We start from the raw sequence: 24,939 nt of genomic DNA on the forward strand, positions 1-24,939 counted from the left end.
CTAGAATTGTTGTGGCAACATCTCTGAAAGTAACTTGATCACCTTTCACTCTTTGGACCAAGTTCATTCCATCAAGCACTGTAGCAGAGGTTCCTGGGAGTTACTCTTCTACTGCTACATTTTTCTGCAAGGTTGTGGCTGAAGTAGCTTTATTTGTCTTTCTCAGCAATCCTTCTGGTGTGGACAGGGCCCAGGGCAATGGTCCAAGGGGATGAGAAAGGATATCCTCCATATGTAGACTGCGCCCTTGTGCCATCACTATGATGCATCCAAACATACCTGTCTGCTTTCAAGATGATCACCCTCCCATTTGATTTCACTTCTCTCTTCTTACACATATCACTGAATGTTTTCAGCTTGTTGGCTTTCATTGGGTCATGGAATTTCTTTGCTGGTGGGTCTTCCTCTAGTCTCTCATCCTTGAAGGTTGCATAGCATTGCTCACCAATCTCGTATGCCTTCATCAGGTCGGAGGCAATGTCCTTGGAGGCTGCCTTTGCCGTAAAGATGCTAATGAGGTCCCGCTTCTCTGCAAATGGGTTGACCCACTCTTGTATAAGGCTAACCACTTCCTCATCTTTCTGGATTCTTGGCCGCTGTAGCTCCGCATGACAAAGCTCTGATTTGTTGCCTTGCACCATCTCCCTTAACTGTCCCAGGAATGTACTGCGATGCTCAGCTGTTATGTAGTAACACTTGATAGCTCCAGCATTCAGGCTGAACCGTGATGTGCCTCCAGGAGTCTGAGTGTCTTTGTTCACTGTGGCTTCAATAGCCTGGTCCACAGGGATCTGCCCAAAGGGGTTGTTACTTGACAGCTGCACTGAGAATTGGCCTGTCTTGAAGGCCTCATACACAGAAGGATTCTTCTCTAGGAGGTTCAACATCTGAGCAAAGTAAGGAGACATAATTCATCTTAACATAGGCAAAGCATCATGGGATCATGGTTCTTCTAGCATGGAAGTGCAACTCCCAGTCTCCCTCACAGAAAGCTACCAATGCTGCAATGCAATCACATATTCTCTAGCACTAAGGGTGTATACCTTGCCAAAAATTATTCCCCCCAGATGGTAGCGGTGGCCCAAATTTGGGGTCCTGGCTTGATTTGTTTTTTTCTCTCTCTCCCTCTGCACACTGGGTGTTTAACGGCCTTTTGTTTTCAATGAGTTCTATTCATGCTCTTTGTTTTGTGGCTGCCTCTAAGGAGACAAATCTCAAGGTTGTATAAAGTACACATAAAATGAACTTTAAACATTGAACTTTACAGAAAATAATTCAAGTTCAAGTTCAGGTTTATTGTCATTCAATCATACACATGTGTACAGCTAAATGAAATGTCTTTCCTCTGGGGCCAAGGTGCAAAAACAGCACATGTAGTCACACACAGCACAAATAGTTATGATCCAGCATATAACTCACAAAATAATATTAGTACAAGTCCCTGAGAGTCCTGATTGACAGGCTGACATAAAGTGCAAGGTGCATGATTATGTAGGACAGTATAATGTTAAGGTTACTATTATAATAGAACAAGTAGGTCATATAAATATGTGAAACAGCAGCAATAAAAGATGAAAAGTGAGCAGCGCAGGATGAGAGTGTGTCTGTGAGTTGGAGAGTGGGGGGATATGGCAGCAGGGTGTTCAGAGGAGATGTACATGTGTGCTGGATGGAAGCAGGAAGCAGCAAGGTGTGCAGAAGTCTAACAGCCTGGGGGAAAAAGCTGTTACTCAGCCTTACAGTTCTGGTTCCATTAACCGGCTAATAATTTCCTGCCTTTCCATTATGTCACTTTTTGACCAACATGCCACTACTCATAATTCTTATTAAGTTATCTCCAATGTTTCCTTAAAATACAAATATCATGTTCCCTTACACAATTATTTCACCCACTAAAACGCCCAGTTTGGATCGTGAAGAACTTCTCCAGGAACTAGTCTCAATGTTACTTGCTCTTATCAATGCACTACATCCAAGTGAGAAGCAAATCACAATGAACTTGGGAAGATTAAGATCTGCCCAATGGTGGGTCTTTACCAGAAATTGCATCAGACCCCACTGGCAGTTACAACCACTCTGCACTGTCTTGCAGGTTGCAGATTAGTCTGTTTGGATTCACAAACAAATCGAAGGTGAAATTTCGGCAAAAGCCTAACTGAGCCTGTCAGATTATCTTACCCTGGAAATCCACTCACAGGATGAAGAAAACCATTGTAATACAAATAAACTCTTTCTGGGCTTCCAGTGGTCGGGTACAGGTATCGATTATAATCAACGTTTTGACGACAAACTGGAAGCCCTGGAAGAGTATATTCGTCATATACGCCAGGAAAGCACTATATCCTTTTTCATTGTAATGCAGTTGAACTTACCTAAAGCTAAATGGTAAAGGGTTCCCCCAAATGCTTAACACACAAACATGTGGAGGATACAGGTCATCTCCAATAACATCACTCGGAATACTATGCATGACTAACTTTAAGTGTAATTTTATCGCCCATATATAGTTTGCAGATGGCATAGACCATGGCAAAGGGATAACCCTTAATTTCTTACATATTCTACATGTCCATTAAAATTTCAGACCAACAATAAATAACATCCATTGTTTTGAGCCTGAAGAAGGATGTTGGCCAGAACCATCAACTGGTTACTCTTTTCCATAGATGCTGCCTGACCTGCTGAGTTCCTCCAGCATTTTGGGTGTGCTGCCATGGATTTCCAGCATCCGCAGACTTCCTTGTGTTTGTAAATAATATCCAGTGTGAAAGTTTCTGATGCACTAAGGCCTAGTTCAACAGTTTTACAAAGATTCATGGGGGAGTAATGCCAAACCTTGAAACTCTGGATCTTACCCCATTTCTGGTCAGTATAAAGAAGCTGCTGGACTTTTAAGTAAACCATCTTAAAGAAGAAAAGATCAGGATTAAAGAGCTTTAAACTCCAGAACTCATTGCTTTGGCAGCAAAAATATGCAGTAATGCAGTAAACATTGGGATATACACAGCTGGAGAGCAAAGGGTTAACAGGCTAGTGAACATTGCTCCAAATCAAACTCATGATTGCTTTTGTATTTTGTTAAGATACTCAACATTGTGGTTCAAAGGAATTTCTACCCTCCCGGTGCTGAAAAAATTTATTGCGAATTAGAAGGAGACACAGCATCACACTGGGCGTAGAAAACCTCACCCACGCCATGCGTGTGGCTGAAACATCTGGGGGGCATATGCCCGTCAGAATGGGTAATGTTCACATTCAGCTGGAACTCAATGCCCCAGGCCAGCTGCTGCTATTCTTAAAACCAGTGGGATCAAGTCACATCCTGTAGATGTCCTGCTCATACATGTTCTAAATTCCCCAAGCTCCAGTAATGTGAAGCCACAAACTGAAAGAGTCCTCCCACATCTTTGTAAAAGATAATCCTGCAAACCTGTGAGGCCCCATCACTGAAGTCCCAATCTTTAGACAACGTGATTTTGGATTGTTGGGTGGGGGAGGCAAAAGAAGTATCGATCATTGCATCACCCTGCCCACCCTGTTTATATTCACGTGGTGTACGGCAGAGCACTAAAGTATCTGGGGCAGCTCACAACATTAGGCAAAAGGGGAAAGAACAGAATAAAAAACAGGTTGTATTACAACGGACCATTGGTCAAGGTACAATTATGGAGGGTTGAAGGCTGGATAGAGAGTTGTGGGTAGTCTCAGACAGGTCCAGTCACTACTTATCTACTGAGCACACTAAAACTTTGGGGTACTCCCACTGTCTAGGAGCTGATGGAAATGCACTACGTCAGTATTTACTTACACCAGGACGCTATTTACATAAGCCAAAACTGCCTACTGAATGTGACCTTTTCCATCAAAGAGGCTGGGACTTAAGACACCTTGTGGTACTCCAGCCACATTTTCACAGATAATGGAACAGGAACCCTATGTACTTTGAAGCCATTATCATTCAAATAGATGGAGACAAAAATCACCCCATGTACCAGTGCAATCCTCAGTGACCACAATTTGTGAGACTGCACCTTGACTTTATATTCCAGTTGACCGTCTACAGTATTGTCTCCATTACATCAGTGAAGACACTTACCAAGAAATTGGATTTTACCCAGCAAAGGTGTTGAAATGTGCTAAGCAGGTACTGTGTTTAGCACTAATGCTTATTCAGAAAACTCCAAAACTTTTGCAAAAATAAGTAATTTATTTTTATTTTAAAAGTTGTTTATTTTGATTGCTGCTTCCAATCATGACTTGGAGTTTCCAATGGCTGATGTCCACACACAGCCGTTTCTTTTTTATCATTAATGACCCCAACAAATGATCACAGCTTTCAAGAACCCATCCTGTGGCAACTATGGGACAGAAACAAAAAGTAAGGGAATACATGGTGTAGGAGGAGAGGGAAAAGGAGATCCTCTCGTCAGTAAGGCCAGCCATTTTATCCTGCACCACTTTTACCCAGTCGCTAAATTGAGTTCTGAGCTGCAAGTAGCCCTAGACCAATTTAAGGCACAAACTCATCACTCTGCAGACATGACAGGATGTATCTGTGCTGTGCAGAACTGCAGTAAGTATTGCTAGACCCTGCAGTGTTGAGCAAACTATGCATTAAGAGCATTAATAAAACGGAGGCAGAAACATAGTTGGGGCACTTTAATTTGCAGGAGCCAATTGGCAATAATCGAATTTCTGTCAGCAAAGCAAAATTGTCCCACTCAGTGATGGCCTCCAAGAGTCTGGGCCCAGTTTTCCCAATGGTAAAGAAATAGTCGTTATCAAATCCAAAATAGTGCATATAGCTTTTATACTAAGACAAATGCACTACTCCAAAGAGTGTTAGGTCATTCTTACACTCGGCCATTTGACTCTATAATGACTCAACCTATAGCCAGGGAAGTGATGACCCCACCCCGCCTCCTGTTAGACTGTTTGAGGTAACGTATTTTTTATTCTTTCTTACTTCTCTTCTAATATTTGTGTATCTGTGCACTTGTAATGCTATTGTGACACTGCAATTTCCTTTGGGATCAATAAAGTATCCATCTATCTATAAAATTGGCAGGACTGGTTCCACTCTTGAAGCTAATGTTTTACGTCTAACTTCCATTAAAACGTTAATCACTGAGAATTTCCTTTTGTATTTCAGTTGGATTTTGTGCCAACATTATTCACCTAGATCCGGGGGGGGGGAAGAGTTGAAAATTTTCAAATTCCTAAATTCCAGGAGAGGACCAGCAGATTGGAAAACAGCCGATGTGACTCACTTATTCAAAAATGGAAGAAGACAGAAGGCGGGGGAACTACAAGCCAGCTGGCAAAATGCTAGAGTCAATAATCAAAGAGGAAATAACTAATCAGTTAGGAAAGCTGAATATAATCAAAGCTGGTCAACAGGCTGTTATGAAAGCTAAATTATGTTTGACAAATTTGTTTGAATTTTTTGAGGATGTGATGGTGGGGGAGGGGTGAAAGGAAGCTGTTGAAGTAGTGTATTTAGGTTTCCAAGGGGAATTTGACAAGGTGTCACAGAAGAGGCTGATGTACAGATTAAGAGCACAAGGTATTAGAGGAACTGTGTTAGCATGGACTGAAAACAAAGAGCTGGAACATATAGGTCCTTTTCAAGCTGCTGAGCTGTAACTAATGGAGTACCTCAGGAATCAGCTCTTGGCCCTCAATTGTTTGCTTACATTAATGACCTGGAGAAAGGAATAAAATGTAAGGTTTCCAAGTTTGAAAATGATGGTAAAATAGGCATGTTATGATGAGGAACATAGAACAGCACGAGAACAGGCCGTTACACTAGTAATTAACTAATTACCTTTACATAACCAATTACATTAGTAATCAAATGACCAACTACACTCATCCCTTCTGCCTACACAATGTCCAGATCCTTCTATTCTCCTCATATTCATGTGTCTATCTAAATGCGTCCTAAAAGTCTCAAATGTACCTGCCTTTACCACCACCCTACCCAGCACGTTCCAGGCACCCTCCACTCTGTGTAAAAACTTGCCTCGCACATCTCCTTTGAAATTACCCCTCTCACATCAAACGCACGCACTAGGACATTATGATTTTGCAACATGAGCTAGATGGATTGGTGGATTGGGCACAAACCTGGCAATTGGAGATCAGAGTATGATCATGGCAGCAGCTGTGCCCACCTCAACTCCTGTCTCCATAACCCTCCATCCCTCGATCTTTCAAACATTTATTTATCCCTGCCCTAAGTATACCTAACAATGCAGTCTCTGCCACCATTAGCAGAGAATTCCAGAGATTCACTACTCTCTGAGAAGTAATTACCACGCACCTCATTTTTAAATGAGCGGCATGTGATTTTGTAATGGGAACCCTTATTCGTGATTCTCTCAATTAAGAAAAATTCTCATCTCACCATCTAGGGGTTATGATGTCAAGTAATCAAAAACCAGATTATCATAAAGGAAAAAGACTGCAAGTTCAGAGGGATCTAGGTACTCTAGGGCATAAATCACAAAAAGCAGCCGGGTCCAACAAGTAGTTCTTCTTCTTCTCCGTCTTGTTTTACGGCGGTTGTCACCCAGTTTAATGGTGCATTACCGCCAACAGTTAAGAAGGCAAAAAGCATGTTGGCCTTAATGTAAAGGGGTTCCAGTTTAAGAATAAGGGGGCTTTGTTACAGTGGTGCAGGGCACTGGTGAGGCCATGCCTGGAATACTGGGCACAGTTTGAGTCCCCTTGCCTAACAATGGATAGAGTAGCATTGGTGACAGTCAAAGGAGAGCCAGTGGCTAATTACTGGGATGAGAGGGTTGTGCTATCAAGGGAGGCTGGACAGACAGTACGAGTCTCTATTCCCATCCCATTTAAAAGAATGGACAGGTGATCTTCTTCAAACATAAGTTCCCAGAGGGACTCATCAGGATAGACGAGCTGTTTTCATAATCGAGGGAATCATGGCAGTAACAAAATCAGAGGCAGATCATTTAAAAATCAGTTGCGTGGAAATTTCTTCTCTCAGAGAATATTGAATTGCTGGAATTCTCTGCCCTTCGAATGGTGAAGGCCAAATTGTTAAGTTTTGTAACTCCAAAACAAAAAACAACTGATTGAAAGAAAAACATGAACCTGATGATAAATGTGTATGCTCTTAGTTTCACTTTCAGTAAGATGCACACTTATAACCTGATGATGTGATTATGTATGCCATTCATGTATAGTACTTTTACATACAACCCTTAATTATGTAAACAAATAAAGAATGTTTAATAAAAAAATACTGTATATTTACAATATTACTCAATATTATTAAATTATGAAATATTAAATGCACAACACTTCTCCCTGCTTAGCTATAAACTCCAACTCAACATAGAATGCATCTCAACTTATATACATATATACAGTATACTATATAGCACAACCACTATATAGACATCCATAGCATAGTAAATTTTAAATTGTCTCATTCAGGCCTAAAGATTTAATTATTGTGGAGGAATTCTTACTCCTGTGGGATAATGTCTTTCCCGACAAGTCACTGCTTGCAGGTGATACTTCTGCCTGTGAAACAATCTCAGGTTCTGGGGTCTCCTCCATGGTGGTTGTACGAGTTGACTCTGGACTGCAGGAAATGGTTCTGACAACACTGGACACCCAAGTAACCCACTTTTGATCACTTCTGTAGACCCTCACCAGGATTGCTGGCCCAGGAGTGAAACATCGAACCTCCTTGTTTGAGCAGCTCTCAGTTTGTCTCAGTTGTTGTCCTGCATACTCCTACTGAGATTGGATTTGAGGAGATCCAAGCTAGAGCACAAGGGACAACTCAGAAACGGTGCTGCTGGTGAACTCCTGATTGTGAAGAATGCTACACTGCGATGAGCAAGGAGGAAATTGGCAAACTTCTGATTCAGTGTCCATGTAGTATGTTCCACTGACATTGCTCACAGTGTGTTCTTTAGACGCTGGACAAACCTTTCCACGAAGCCATTTGTAGCTGGGTGGTAGTGCACAGATGTAATATGACTTACTCCATTCATTTTCGGGAATGGAATTGTTTCACAACAAACTGAGATCCATTGTTACTGACTAAGCATACTGAAACATCAGTCCTCAAGAAGCAGCTTCTCAACATGCCAACAGTTTGCAAGGCTGCAGTGGAGGCTACTATGTACACTTCTGGCCACTGCGTAGCTGCAGCCACAACTACCAAGAAATTTGTGCCTATGAACGGTCTGGCAAAATCCACATGAATCTGCCACCAAAGCAATGCAGGCCATTCTCAGGGATGGAGAGGCGTTACTCTTGGCATTTTCTAGACACGTTGGCATCTCGAACAGTACATAGAAAGCTGTTTGACCAGCAGATCTATCCCAGGCCACTAGACAAAGCTTCAAGCCAATGCTTTCATTTTAAACACGCCTGGATGACTGACTTGTAGCTCCTCCAACACTTTAGCTCTCAGCTTGGATGGTACCCACACAAGGCAAACCCCGTCAAGGGCATGTTCATCCCGGCTCTGGTAAAAATGGGGGAACTGGAATTTCTGCGGCACATTCCAGACATTTTGGGTGGCCATGTAGACCTAGGACAGTTTGGGGTCTTTCCTGGTTTCCCCTTGGATCATCTCTGCTGTATTAGGGAAATATTGAATTTGCATTAGGAAGAATATGTCAAGAGGAGTCTTTCAGCATTCCCATGATTACTCATCCTCTTGAATTCAATCTTGAAATTGTATCCTCCAAAAAACAGAGCCCTTCTCTGTATTTATGTTGCTGCTGTTGGTGGAACACCATTCAGTGGACAGAAAATGGACACCAGTGGTTGATGATCAGTAATGAGGCTAAACTCCCTCCCATGCAAGTACTGGTTGAGGCATTTTCCATCCCGAACCAGACTCAAAGCCTCTCTGTCCATTTGTGCAGATTTTTTCTATGCAGCAATAAGGGAACGTAAAGCAAAGGCTAGGGGGAGATCACTTCCATCACTCATAACATGTGATATGAATGCACCTATACCATAAGGTAAGGCATCAAAGGCAAGCTTCACTGGATGATGTAGATCATAATGTGGGAGAACAGTGTCTAACATCACCGTTTCCTTTACCTTTGAAAAGTCGCCTTACACTGGTTTGTCCATTGCCATTTCTTCACTATCGGTCATAATGAGTTCAAGGGGTGGAGCACAGTAGCCACATTTGGCGGGAGTCTGTTATAGTAATTAACAAATCCTAAAAAGAACCAGGACTGTGACACATCCTTTGGCCTTGGTGCATCCACCACCGCTTGAATTTTCTCAGCACACCTGTATAATCCTTGTGCGTCAATGGAGTGACCACAGTAAGTGATTTAAAGAATTCACACTTGTTGCATTGTACTTTCAGCCCATAACCTTCTAATCATTCTAACACTGTTTTGAAATTTTGGAGATGTTCCTTGTCATCCTTACCAGTAAACAATGATGTCATCCAGGCAACACTGAATGCCTAGTCAGCATTGCAGCACCTGGTCCAAAGATTTCTGCCAGAGTGCGGGTGCAGATGCTGTTCCAAAAATAAGCCTATAAAAGCCATAAAGCCTTTTGTGTATGTTTATGATGAGAAACATCTTGGACTCTTTTTCCATGTCCATCTTCAGGTAGGCAATCAGCTAGGTCCACTTTACTGAAGTGTTGTCCTTCCAAAAGGTTTGCCAAGATACCCTCTATCCTGAGCAGTGGGCATTGATCTATGTGCAGTACTTGGTTGATGGTGACCTTAAAATCACCATAGATCCTGACAGACCCATTCTACTTGGCTACTGGGTCCACTGGTGTTGCCCATGGGCTCCACTCAATCTTGCAAAGACTTTCTACAGCACACTTGCGATCTTGCTCACTGGCTACATTTTCATGGATTGTATAAAGAACCAGACTAGATTTGTAAAACTTAGGTGTGGCAATTTCATTTAACACTATTTTAACCTTGATATGTTTTGAGTTTTCCAATGCCACCGATGTGCTAACATTCAGTATCTTTCTTAATTCACTTTCAGTTGACTCGATGGCTAGGAAAATGGCATTCAAATGGTGGATGGATCTCCAATCATGCTGGAGCCTTCTCAGCCAATCATGACCCCACAATACTGGCCCTTCTGTTTTTACTACATAAAAGCACAATTTGGCTTGTTGGCTGTTGAATGTAATTCCCACAAGTGTTCTTGGTTGCACTTTTGCGGGCTTCAGTTTAGTATCTTTGAAGTGCCATTCAAACCAATTTTGTGGAATTGACTGAGGCAGCTGAGCCAATGTCTAATTCCATTTCAATTAATATGCTGTTCATTTCTGGTATAAGGCATATTGTTTGTATCTCAAACACAGGAAAATCTACAGATGCTGGAAATCTAAGGCAATACATACAAGATGCTGGAGGAACTCAGTAACACAATTTGTTCCGCCAGGCAAGTCTCCTTCTAGACGCTGCAATTTTTTTCATATTCACTTTCATTCTGACTGCAACTCAGTTATGTCTCTGCTGTTTCCATTGACGCAGTGATTTCAACTGCTCTTTTAAATGTGGGTTATACTTCAGTTAGGAGTTGTTTTCTTGTAAGATTACACAAACTAAACAATCTCTCAGTGCATCGTTATACCAATCACCGAACTGACAATGCTCAGACAGACAATCAGCCACATAAGTTGAAATGGACTCCCTTTCCTTTTGATGCCACTTATGAAAACTAAAGTGTTCTGCAGTCAGCAATAGTTTCAATTCTAAATGTTCCGGCATTACTTTCACGATATCAGCAAAGCTCACTTCGGCTGGTTTGGTAGCAACAGTTAAACTTCTAAGCAAACTGTATGCCTTTCCATCTACTGCACTCAGCAACTTTGGTACTTGTTTGTCATTGGCTGCTTCATTTGCTTCAAAACACTGCTCAATTTATTCTATAGACGTCACCCAGTTATCTTTTGTGCAATCAAATGTATCTATCTTTCCAAAGCAACCAGCCCTCTCTATTTTTATTTATTAATTATTATCACCTGGTACTCAGTATTTATGTTCCCGTGAATTTCACCTGTTTCTGCTTTTCTTTAAAAAAAAACTCGACCGTTGATCTCCTGTTACGAAGAAAGTGTGCTGAACTGAAAAACTTACTCATCACCACTGGTATGTTTTGTAACTATAGAACGTAAAACTAATTGAAAGAAAACCACAGAGCTGGGGATAAATGATTACACACTTATGATGTGTTGACATGATAATGTATGCTATTCATGGTCTTTTACATATTACCCATAATGAATTATGTAAGCAAGCAAAGAATGCTTAAACAAACAATATATTTACAATATTACTCAAATATTACTGAAATATTAAATACACAACACAAATCATTAGGTATATTTAAGGTGAATATAAATATTTGAAAGATTGAGGATTGGAGGGTTTTGGAAAAGTGACACAGAAGAGGAGTCGAAGCCAGCATAGACCCTGCCACAACCATACTGAAGCAGGAGCAGGCCGGTGGGGCCTGTTGACCTACTGCTATCCCATTTCTTTATTTTCCTGGAGCTGTACTAGCTAACTCTCCTTTTAACCAGCAGCACATAAAAAAAATTACAGAGCCTCTCCAGAGTTTGAACTCACAACATACAACTTATGGACAGACTGTACATATAAAATAAGCACTTGGAAGACCACCGGGATGGCTGTGCTTTCCGCCGCAGGGCCAAGATATGTTTTGCTGCTCTGGAGACTCAGTTTGCAGCCACACTTTGAATTCTGAACCATCGGGTTACGAATTGATCCCTGGAACAGAACCCTGGGGAGGGCCTGCACAATATGCCAAATGTTGTTGCATTATTGTCTGTGGCTAATAGCTAAAAACAAATTAGCAACCAAGTTTCTGAGATTAAAGCACTGGTTCCACTGTAGAATATAATTCGTAGGTTGTGAAGTGTTTTGGCTACAAAAGGTTGAATTGAATTGACTTTACTTCTTACATCCTTTGCATACATGAGGAGTAAAAATCTTCACATTAAGTCTCCATCTAAATGTGCAATGTGCAATCATAGTAATTTATAATAAATAGAACAGTCAATGTAAGATAGAAATACACTCAAGTCAGCATTGGTTAATCAGTCTGATGGCCTGATGGAGGAAGCTGTCCCGGAGCCTATTGGTCCTGGTTTTTTTGCTGCTGTGTCATTTCCCACATGGTAGCAGCTGGAATAGATTGTGGTTGGGGTGACACGGGTTCCCAGTGATCCTTTGGGCCCTTTTTACACACCTGTCGTCGTAAATGTCCTGAATCATGGGAAGTTCACAACTACGGATGCACTGGGCTGTCTGCACCACTCTCTGCAGAGTCCTGCGATTAAGGGAGGTACAGTTCCCAGACCAGGCAGTGATGCAGCCGGTCAGGATGCTCTCAATTGTGCCCCCGTGGAAAGTTCTTAGGATTTGGGGGCCCATACCAAACTTCCTCAACCGTCTGAGGTGAAAGAGGTGCTGTTGTGCCTTTTTCACCAAACAGCTGGTGTGTACAGACCACGTGAAGTCCTTGCTGATGTGGATGCCGAGGAACTTAAAGCTGGTTACCCCTCTCAACCCCAGATCCATTGATTCAGTAGGGGTTAGCCCATCTCCATTCCTCCTGTAATCCACAACCAGCTCCTTTGTTTTTGCGACATTGAGGGAGAGGTTGTTTTCTTGACACTACTCTGTCAAGGAGATGACTTCTTCCCTGTATGCCACCTCCAGACATCCCACCCTGCCAAAACTCATTTCAGGAAGGTATCACCACCATTTCAGGGAGGTAGCACCCCCCCCCCGCAACACCATATCCCCCCCACCCCCTCAACCTCTAAGGGTGTATGTAATACTTTGTTTAGTGATTTTGTCTAATCTATAAACCAAGTTGGGTATATGCAGCAAATGTGACATTAAAATATGTACTTATATTATATTATATTATCATGTTTATTCTATTACAACTTCAAGCAAGTCTACAGGGAGTTTGGCCTCATCACGTAGGACATCAATAGCCTAGCTCCTTAGCAGCTAGCCAGCTAGTTTAAATAAGTTAGCTATGCTGTAATGACACCTGTTAAACTCACCTCAACATGTCTTTTACATTTTAACCCACCATGGGCAATAGAAAAGTCACTGTTGCAAACAGTGCAGCGAGCAACACTGTCATTATTTTTGAGGTCAACTGTAAAGCCCTCCCACAGAGAAAACTGATAGGTCTACTTAGCAGGGGTCCCCAACATTTTTTGCACTGCAGACCGGTTTAATATTGACAATATTCTTGCGGACTGGCCGACCAGGGGTTGGGCGTGAGGGTGTGGGGGGTGTTAATCACGACCGGAATATAGGTGATAAGTAAATAGCATCATAACATTTTAAGTAACGTTTGGATATTAAACACATAGTGTTTATATATGAACATATAAAATCATTGCAACACACCAATATCGCTGAATCAGTGGGAGCCCTGGGCTTGTTTTCCTGCGACAAGACAGTCCTATCAAGGGGTGATGGGAGACAGCGATACTCGAAGGGGGTTCCTTATGTCCAGTCTATTCCGCAATTTAGTTTTTGTTACATTCATCGCAGAAAGCTCCGCTTCGCAGCGATATGATGTTGGAAATGGGAGCAATGTTTTCAGTGCTTCCGTGGCTATCTCAGGATATTTAGCCTTGACTTTGATCCAGAATGCCGGCAGAGATGTTATGTCAAACATACTTCTCAGCCCGTCGTCATTTACAAGCTCGAGGAGTCGATCTTTTTCCCGCGCTGACATGGATGACGTGTGCGTAATGACCTCACGAGCGTTCAAGTTCAACAGTGCGTGACAGTGAATGAGGAAAGGTGCAAATGACTCATATCGTTTCATATCGCTAAATCATATTGTTTCCTCACGGCCTAGTGGTTGGGAACCACTCTTAGCATGAAGAGAGACCAATCAGGATGCTCCCTCTCCCTCTCAAAAAAATCTATTTCCGGGATATTGTATATAATTTCCGGGCGTCAGGGAGCCACTATCGATATGCGGGAGACTCCCGGATCTTCCGGGAGAGGTGGGACGTCTGCACCTCGTTATTGTTTGAGATTAGGCCAATCAATCTAATGTCATCGGCAAATTTAATTGTTGTATAAATGCAAATCTCAGTCATCTCTTAAGTGCAAACAACTGCAGTCACCAAAATGACATACTCATTTCCTCTCTAGTTCTACATGTGCTCCCATTGTGCTTGATGTGTTGATTGACAACTCATACTGATCGCTCTGCGTAATCAAATGACATCTAAGAAACAAAACAGAACGTTTTACCCTAGTCTCACTGAAGTGCAAACAGTCCATCCAAGAAAAGACTAATGTGAAAAATGTACACTGCAGTTCAAGTCAATGGTGACGTGACAGGGACTCTTTGTTAAGCCTGGTTACTGTAACAAAGACAACTTACATTTATTTAATGTGACAAAATGTTCTAAGGTGTTTCACATTAACTGCTTCAGATTAATTTGCCACCAAATCTCTTATGGAGAACTTAGTTGGATGCTACCGTGATTCAAGTAGAAGAGCAGCTGTCTCACAACACCAGTGACCCTGGTTCAATTCAAACCACCAGTAATGCTTTTGTGTGGTATTCACATTCTCCCTATAATCACTGGGTTTCCTTCCACATTCCTAAAGCATGCAGGTTGGGTAGGTTACTCGGCCACTGTAAATTGCTCCTGGTTATAGTACTAGAATCTGGAGGCATGGGAAATTGATGGAAAGTACAGTGAATAAGATGAGATTGATGTAGGGTTAGTGTAAATTGGGGTTCCAAACCTTTTTTCTGCCTATAACGGAGGGGTCTGTGGACTCCCAGGCTGGGAACTCCAGTGTAAAGGGTGCTTGATGCCGCAGACCTGGTGAGGCAATGACACTGTTTCCATTAGGTGTATCTATCATACCCTATAACACTGAATGACCAGCAGTGTACCAGACCAAGCTTACCCAAGTACAGATGCTACCTGATCGTCTAATGACATACTTGAATGGCAACTTAGCTGTGGTGTACATTATAGTACTTAGTATTCCATCCCTGAAATACTACCGATGGGCTTTCACAATTAGCAAGTTGAGGGCTAAGCTTTGTCAGCGGTAGAAATTACATGTAGATGAAAAATAGAGTGCAAATGATGAAACCCCATGCTGTGTTTGGAAAACCCTCCAAGACAGGCCTCTTCATGGTTGGACCATAGTGAGAGCAGTGACGCTACCCAATATTCAGCCGCTTCCAGGCTGCTGTGCTCTAAAGTGCTTGCACAGCAGCCAAGAACTGATCAGAACCCTTGGCAGTGAGATCCAGCTTCAAGGAGAGGTCAGAAAATAGCAAGTTTTCTTGAGGAGAACAAGGGAGGCTGAGAAACATAGATTAAAGAAATGTACTATTATAAACTGAGATTAGCTTTTGAATCTTAAAAGTGACCCCAAATAGATTTGAATTTAAAGAGTAGGGTACTTAACTATGAGATATGAGAAAGCAACCAGGTCTGACAGAGTGACATTTTCCCTTACTTCAATCCTATCTAAAGATTAGGGGACTCAACACAGAGTTCAAACTTAGGATCTTCCCAAGTTGTGTGACCCAGTCAAAACAACGTTGTGTGATTACCAAATGATCTTGGAGAGCAGACGAGTGAATATGACCTTTGGAAGTAGTCCTGCAGGACCTAGAGTGATTAGCGTTATTTATTGGTGGCACTTGAATAGAAACAGCTTCTGACTGTCTGGTTCACCTAGGTTTACTCTCCCCCACCACGCCCACATCCCTTTAATAGGGAATATCCACTCCCCATCTGGTTGCACCAACCACCTACCAGCCTCTATCCCCACACGCCCATTCCCGTACTGCTATATGCTGGCAACCTTTCCTTTTCTCTCTCAACCCTGATTCAGGGTCTTGACTCAGAATGTCAATTTGCACCTTTTATTCTTAGATTTGCTGCTTGACCCTCTGATTTCTTCCAGCATCTTGTTCCAAATTTCATCTTATGAAGTCTCTTCCTTTCATGATCTCAAATCCCACCTTGGCAACAGGAGAATTTACATTCAAGTAATGAAATAAAACTAGGATTTGAATTGAAAACCAGCTTCTTACCTCATCCCCCCCCCCCCCTCTCCCAGTTAGAGTAACCAAGAAGTTACTTACACAGCATTAAGACAACCCATTTGATTCACTCATGTTATTCAGGGAAGGAAATCTGTAAACCCTTATCTAGTCTGACCTTAGTGTAACTCCAGATTCACTAACAGGGCGAATTGTTAATTACCCTCTCAATGCAGGAGTAATTAAGGATGGATAATAATGTTCTCACAACCTATGCACTCACTTTCAAGCACGCTTCATCTTCATCTTCATCTTGGTATTTATTGTTTATTTATTTATTACTATTATTTCTTCTTTTTGTATTTGCAGAGTTTGTGTTTTCTGCACTCTAGTTGAATGCCCTAGCTGGGCAATCTTTCATTGGTTCTGTTATGAGTATTCCCACAAGAAAATCAATCTTAGGGTTGTATATGGTGACATGTACTTTGACATGTACTATGGTGTATATGTACTTGGATAATAAAACTTACTTTGAACTTCAAACGCAAACAATATCAAATTAAAAATAAACCTCGTCCTACGTGCACAATTACCAGATTCTAGAGGTGCTGGAAATCTTGAACAAAGCATACAAAATGCTGGAAGAACTCAGGAAGTCAGGCAGCATATATAGAGGGAACAAACAGTCGGCATTTCAACCAAGAATTTTCCCCCATCCATCCTTCTCTCTTTTTCCATTCTTCATTCTTGTTATCCCCTTACCCCTTCTCTTCCCCTCACCTGCCCTTCACCTCCCTCTGGTTCCCTTCCTCGTTCCTTTTTTTCCCATGGTCCACTCTCCTCTCCTATCAGATTCCTTCTTTTTCAGCCCTTTACCTCTTCCACCTATCACCTCCCAGACTCTTACCTCATTCCCCCCTTCGACCTACCCACCTTCCTCCTCAACCGACAACTTCTTCCCCTCTTCCCAACCTTCTTATTCTGGTGTCTGCCCCCTTCCTTTCCAGTCCTGATGAAGAATCTCAGTCCAAACTGTTGGCTGTTTATTCCCCTCCTTAGATGTTGCCTGACTAGCTGAGTTCCTCCAGTGTTGTGTGTGTGTGTTGCTCACCCTACATGCAGTAGTGTTCCTTTGAATACAAATACAGAGCAGCCACCTGGCTAACCATTCATTCTTTTTACATGGGCTCATCTTTTTGGGTCTTGATGATGGGTCTCCCCAGAAACGGCAACTCTTTATTCCTTTCCGTAGATGCTGCCTGACCTACTGATTTCCTCCAGCATTTTGTGTGTGTTACTTCAGATCTCCAGTATCTGCAAAACCTCTTGTGTTTATCATTTTTTAAGGTCAGATGCTGAAACGCAAGGTATTGATATTCATCTATAACTGTGACTTTTAACCATCTCCTCCACCCATTTCAGTTTTAGACTTTATAAACCGGTGCCGATTATGGTTGTTGTGTTTCAAGTCAATGTGAAAGTAATTATTTTCATCTCTTTCTAAAATGCTAAATTGCTGCAGTAATGGACATGCCACAGCACAGATACAGTGATCTGAGAAGGGCAGTGAGTAATATACTTAACTACGTATATTTAACAATTAAGTAGCATGAGCATCATCTTTACCATAAACTCATGAATAGGTAACAAGCAGTAAATTATTTTTTGTAGTGCAGGCCATTGCTGTTTTGCATGACAACTCACTTCACACAGTAAGATCCCACAAACAGGAAATAAGATAACTGAGCAGTTAATCTTGCCAGGACACGAGAAGAATAGAGCCATGTGATCCTGGACTCAAGATCCAATAGAAATGCCAAAGCAGTTCTGATACTAAAATATGCAAATGCAACACTAATATAATTACTCCAAGTACAATTGTGCAAAGAGTCCCTATATTTCACACTTTCTGCTAACTGGTCTCAGTTCAGTCATAACAACTACATGTCTGCCTAACCCATTTATAGACTGAAACCCAACTACGGAAACTCTTTAGAAAATCTCAGCTGACAACTGAATATAGTTTGGCACTATCCAAGCCTGAGTCTTCAAGATGAAGCATTAAAGCAAGACTCCGTCTGCTTTCTCAACGCAGCCTAAATGATTCCATGGCATTATTTTGAAATACAAGGTAATCTTCTCAGTCTGCTGAACAATACTAATTTGTCAACCATCACCAATACAATGGATTATTATTTTGCCTTTTGGTGGGACCACACAGTACAATGCTGTCTGCCAATCAAAATTTCATGTACTTTATTAGCTGTGAAGAGCAATACGGTGTCCTGTGATCACAAAATGAGCTCAACTGCAAATTATTTCTCTTACTGCTGTTGCATAATACAGAAATCAAGCAAACATTTGCACAAACAGGCATTATCTGTCAAGTGCATGTTAAAATCTGTTAGCCAATCTGTTTTAATAGAATGCAAAAACTCAGCTGTATGACACCTTTCTCAAAGTAGGTGAAGTTCAGCACACAAGAGCTTGTAACCAGAAGCAAAATGAGGGAGATCCAGTTTGACCATGACCCAAGGGCACTTCATCGTAGACGCTTGGCTCTAGATTTTCTCCACGGAAGGAAAGGGGAAAACACGCCCAGCCTCCATCTCCTTCTGATGGTGTGTGTGCATGTGGAATCAGAGTATGCAATCACCAAATGTCATCGAGATTCCACCCGCCCCCAGTGCTGCAAAGGATGTCCTTAGCCTCACCACTGCAAAGCTTAACTGTCCTTCATAGAAAAGTTTCTGCAGAAATCACCTCTAACCACAAGACCACCGGGCAGTGGTCAGCATGGAACGTACCAGAGGATCTGTAGGGAAAGGACATAGTCTGTTGGTTTCCGAAAGAGATTGTTAAAGTCAACACCAGAACTCTCAATAAGCACCAAGACCTTGCTTAACTGGCAGTGGGAGAGATTCTATCAATCACAACCTTCCTGCACAATTGGCGTCAAACTCCCACGACATGCTGCCTTCAAAATAGCTACATAGCAGATGAGATGATCGTCTGCCTGTTTCTGGATTGTGTGTTTGCCAAGAAAGTTTGGAAAAGGACTGCATGGTGCTTGTCAAAGTTCAGATGCATATCAGCAACCTCCGCAAAATCTACAGGCACAAAGTAAGGCAAGCACCAACTGCCGCTGAAAGATCATCAACTTGCTGAAAGTAGTACTTCCAGTCAAGATGGTGCTGATCTGCAGTCTCTGTCAAGATTGCAGCTCAGATTTAGTTGTTTTTCTTTAATTCATAGGGATGGTTTCGAGGACAGAGAGTGGAGTTAGGAGGACAGGATAGGGATGGTGGAGAAGTTACAGTTCAGGCCAGAGTCTAGGTCTCTCTCCTGTACTTTGCGCTAAGATATGTGAAACAGACGTGACATCAAGATGGCAGGCGCTCCGGGGGAGGAGCAGCAAGGACATAGGTTGGTGGGTCTCAGGATCAGATATCCATACAAGCAGGGGCCACAACAGTCTGTAGCTCGAGGCTAGTCCTTGGGTTGATACTGAAAAATCAAAGGGAGAATTGAGGAAAGAGGGACCTTGGTTTGCAAAGCCAAAGATCCAGCACAGGTAGATAAGGTAGTTAATAAGGGAAGTTAGCCTTCATTACTTGGGGCATTAAATACAAGAAAAGAGCAGCTGGGCTCCAATTTGAAAAGACATTGGTCAAACTCTGCTGGAGCACTGCACACATTTCTGGTCACCACACTATAGGGAAGATGTGATGGCACTGAAGAGGATGCAAAAGAAATTCACCAAGGTATTGCCTGGGATGAAGTATTTTAATTATGAGAAAAGACTGGAGAGACTAGTCAGTTTTCCCTGGAGCAGAGCAGATTAAAATGGGCATGAAGAGGTGCATAAAATTATAAGGGCTATGATAGGAGAGACTACAGGAATCCTTTTTCTTTATCAGAGGTGAATGAGAGGACACAGAATACAGGTAAGGGGTACAAGATTTAAAAAGAATCTGATGGGGATATTTTTCTCCCAGAGAGTGGCAAATACCTGGAATGTCACAGAGAGTGATGGAAAGAGGTGGAAAGATAGCATCTGTCTTGTCTAGCACTGAGGGTTACAGGACTAGTGCTGCAAAATGGGATTAATATAGATAGGAGTTCACTGGTTAGTGGGGGGGGGTGTTAAATGGCCCATTTACATGCTAATGACATCATCTCCCACACGAGAGAGTCCAAACACCTGCTCCTACGACTGCCAACATTAAACAGTGATACCACTGCCAAGTCCCAATCATTAGTGCCATGTTGGTCAGATTGACCAGAAACCTAATCAATGCAGGCACATAAAACTGTGGCTATGAGAGTATTCACTTCAACCTGAAATACTTCACCTCTTGACATGCTAAAGCTTTTCCACCATCTAAAAGACCCAAAATGTGCAGAAAGCTCTCCACTTCCCTAGCTGTGTAACTCCAACAATAAATTTGACATCATTGAAGACAAAGTAGACCATTTGACTGCCTATCCAACCACCACACCAAATATCTACTCCAACTACCATGGCATGTTATGGCTGTTGTGAGTACTCAATGCAGCACCACAAACACCAGAAAATCTGCAGATGCTGGAGATCCAAAGCAACACACTCAAAATCCTTAAGTCCTGAATAAGAGTTTTGGCCCAAAACATCGACTGTTTACTCTTTTCCATAAATGCTGCCCGGCCTGCTGTCCAAGTTGCATGCCATCTTGGACAATATCTCCCATCCACTGCATAATGTACTGGTTGGGTACAGGAGTACATTCAGCCAGAGACTCATTCCACCAAGATGCAACACAGAGCATCATAGGAAGTCATTCCTGCCTGTAGCCATCAAAATTTACAACTCCTCCCTTGGAGGGTCAGACACCCTGAGCCAATAGGCTGGCCCTAGACTTATTTCCTGGCATAATTTACATATTACTATTTAATTATTTATGGTTTTATTACTACTTAATTATTTATGGTGCAACTGTAACGAAAACCAATTTCCCCCGGGATCAATAAAGTATGACTATGACTATGACTATGACTATGACTATGACTGTGAGTTCCTCCAGCATTTTGTGTGACTCAATACAGCAACTCACTAAGGCTCCTTTGACAGCAATATCTGAAAACTATGACCTTGCTATTTACAAGGACAAAGGCAACAGGCATATGGGAATAACAGAGGCTGCAAGTTTGTCTTCATGTTACATACCACTGTGACTTGTAAAAATGTCCCTTTATGCTGCTGGGTTAAATTCCTGGAACCTTTTTACCTATTGGCACTGCATATACATTCACCACAAAGACCAAAGAACTTTTTTAACAAAGAAAATCAATAAAAGATGTAATACAAAAGTGCATTAAAATGTGCACAGGCTTTAAAACTATATTCTGAAAATACGTGAGCATTCACTCTACATGAAAAACTACATGAGAAGCTCTTCCTGTTTATCTCTCTTGTAAAGTTAGTGTCTCATTTATGCAACATTAGTGGTATCTGCACATCCTGTTTCTGGAGCCTGGATAAGCACCTACATACTTTTGTTATCTTGAGTTCATTTTGGGTTGTACTTTCCTAGTTTTTGACCCCTCTCCCTGTACATCCCGCTCCTTTGCTTCCTCGGGGCACTGACCTAACTTGACCAATGTCACCCAAGTGAACTAATATCAACACTAGTGGCAATTGTGATGCCTGATCTTAATCCTATTAACGTGTGGTGACAAGGACAGCAATCAGGAATTTAAAAAAGAAGTAAGACATCTTTTTTGTAACTGCGCTAATTTGCAAAAATAAAATTTCACATTTGCATAGAGCCTTTCTTGACGTCAGGATGCTCAAAGTATTTCACAGGAAAAAATAATATAAATCATTTACTGTTTCAGTGTAGGTAAAGATGACAGTCTTGTTTGCACAGCAAAACCCCACAAGGTTGAAACTTCTGTCTTCGTGCCGACAAAGCTCAATGCAAACTCACAGAGCAGCACCCTCTTTTCCAATATGGCATATTACAACCTTTCAAACACAATATTGAATTTAACAATGTCATATAATCAGCCTGTCTCGTATTTCCACACAAGTTGCTTCTCATGACATCTGAGAGTTAATTTGTTTTCTCTTACTCTAAAAGGGTACAAAACAGGTTTACCAGAATCCTGCTTGGATTAGACTTATTTCAAAGTTCGAAATAAATTTACTATCAAAATACCCATATGTCACCACAGATAACCCTGAGATTCGTCTTCTTGTGGGCACTCTGAGCGCACACAAAGAAACTCCATAGAACCAATGAAAAACCGTACACAAGGCAGACAAACAACCAATGCACAAAAGACAATAAACTGTAAATAAGCAATAGATATGGAGACCATGAGATGAAGAATCCTCGAAAGTGGGTCCGTAAGTTGTAGGAACAGTTCAGAGTTGGCATGAGTGAAGTTGTCCCCTCTGGTTCAGGAGGCTGATGGTTGAGGGGTAATAACCGTAGAACCATAGAACACTGAACCTGGTGGTGTGGGTCCTGAGGCTCCTGTACCTCCTTCCTGATGGCAGCAGTGAGAAGAGAGCAAGGTCTGGATGGTGGACAAACTTGGGCTGTTTTCTCTGGTGCATCGGAGACTGAGGGGAAACCTGATAGGCATAACATTATGAGAGGCATAGAGAGGGTAAGCAGAGTCTTTCTCCTAGCGTAGAAATGTCAAATGCTACTGAAATGCATTTAAGGTGAGAGGTGATAAAATTTAAAAGAGATGTGCAGGGCAAGTGTTTTACCTGGGTGCCTCGACCAGGCTGCAAAGCTGATGGTGGTGGAAGCAGAGATGATGGTGGCTTTCAAGAAACGTTTAGATAGAAATACGAATATGCACGGGGGGGGGTGGATCATGGAGGGATTTAGTTGAATTTGGCATTGTGTTTGGCACAGACCATGGACTGAAAAGTCTGCTCCTGTGCTATAACACTTCCTCCAGATGTATCTGTACTATCTCTTTAACAAGCACTGCCACCACTTGTGTCATGTAATCACTCCCACTCTCTGTCACGACACAGACTCGTCCTTCAATTCTCTCCGTCTCGCCTCCATTTCTGCAACTTAAAGCTGGTTTAATTTCTGACTTTTCCTGGATTTGATAAAAAGGATCAACCTTAATAACTGTTACGCTCTCTCTCTCTCTCTCTCTCTCACACACACACACACACACAGATACCACCTGAGTATCAACAGTACCAAGTTTTATTTCTGATTTTCAGTACCTGCAGTATTTTACTTTGGAAAAAAAACTGTTCTCTAATGACTCTGGTTGCGGGAAGGGCACCAGTCGGATGCTGAGCTCACCCGAGAGGGTAAACGATGCCTTGGTTTAAAGTCTCACCATGAGCTGGCAGTTCTCACAGTACAGCACTCCCTCAGTGTCACATATGGATATCACGCTCAAATTTGTTTCAGATCCACCAAGTTCAGACCAGATGCAACAAACTGACACCTTCTCCGTTTTGTTGATCAGCTAGCCAGCTGGACTTACAAACAGACTTCAGACTAAACACAATCATACCAGTATTCATACCAGCTCTTGAGCAACACCCTTTGCTTTGAAGATGAAACGATTCATATATTAACTACTTCCCTTTTTTCTGCATACAACCCTGAATGGAAGTTGCCGTTACTCAGTCTTAAACAAATCAACTTCGCCAGCTTAATCAGCAACTGGAGGAGAAATAAGGGGAAAATTCGTTACCTGAGCTACTGACTTGGCAGCAAACATTCAATTCCTTTAACAAAAGTGGACACGTTGAAAAGATTTCAGATCTGAAGAGGCACGCACAGCCTTACAGCATCTCGGCGGAATCCCAGCCAGGACGCCTATGATTGTGAAGAGGTGGTCATGGTAAAATCCAGATGCTTTCATCAACACCAGGTAGTCGGTACACCCTGTCATCCGCTCCCACCGTGCACACACACACACAAACACGCACACACACACACACACACAAACACGCGCGCGAAGTGATCAGGCAAAACTCAACACCGGAGAATGTGAGGGCGTGCCCTTGCCAATCCACGGCCCTGCCAATCATACGCTGGCTCCTAGCAACAGCCAATCAGACCACAGTACGGTCTGCCCCAGTTAAATCAAGTTCTCAATACTTCAAGCAGAGAGAGCCGCTCTGTGTTAATACTTACCGCTACTGTTTTCTTGAACTTTGAAGGTTTTCGCTATCAAATTATCAGTTAGCTCGCCCCTTTCCTGTTTTGAATAGTTTGAGCGCGAAGCCGGTTTGATCTGATTTCTTTTAACTGCACGGTCGGTCCTGCCGAGGTCTGCTGCCAGCAGCTCTCTAAGCACAGGAAGATCAGCTCTCGGATGTTGCAATTGTGTAACTTTCACTGAATGTTGTTTAAAAAAAACGGAATGGTGCAGCCGGAGAGTCGCTCAGTATTTCTCAAATCAACTACTGATGAGATGACTACATGCAACAGCGTGTTAGCGTCAGCCTGAAATTTTACATATTTACTCATTCCTGGGAGATCGCCAGTGAAAATGATCATTGTAATTTCGACAGAAAGAACTTGAATTCATATAACAGTCCTCAAACTTCTTGAAAACAGCTCCGAACACCACCCTCTAAAGATTGTAATCAAGGCACAGGGGCCACTATTGGCACAGTAAACTCCCATAAATTAATGACAAATTCGTTTTTTTTTCCCTTTGGCGCGGGTGTCTGAGGGAGGGAGGAGTGTTGACCAGGAAGTTTTCTTGGAATATGGTTTCGGGGCTCTCAATGTGTAAGTGATTAGGGTGAAGGGGATTTGATCATCTGTTATCAACAATCTGAGTTACGCGGAGAGTTTCGGAACAGCATGGGATT

At 42.2% G+C, this 24,939-nt stretch overlaps 1 protein-coding gene across 2 annotated transcripts in view; it reads right to left on the reverse strand.

Moving 5' to 3' along the window:
- Positions 1 to 24,699, reverse strand: part of LOC134358454 (paladin-like) — a 292,622-nt gene extending 267,923 nt beyond the window's left edge. The window contains exon 1 of one of the 2 annotated variants that reach the window (XM_063070694.1): positions 24,254 to 24,699. The gene's annotated coding sequence lies outside the window, so the exon portion shown is untranslated. Of the gene's footprint in view, positions 1 to 23,807; positions 24,085 to 24,253 lie in introns of those variants that run through there. The other variant, XM_063070693.1, reaches the window with a different exon arrangement.
- Between the last annotated feature and the right edge of the window lie 240 nt (positions 24,700 to 24,939).

The sequence above is a fragment of the Mobula hypostoma genome, chromosome 18, assembly GCF_963921235.1.
Source record: "Mobula hypostoma chromosome 18, sMobHyp1.1, whole genome shotgun sequence".
NCBI classification, from domain to species: Eukaryota; Metazoa; Chordata; class Chondrichthyes; order Myliobatiformes; family Myliobatidae; genus Mobula; species Mobula hypostoma.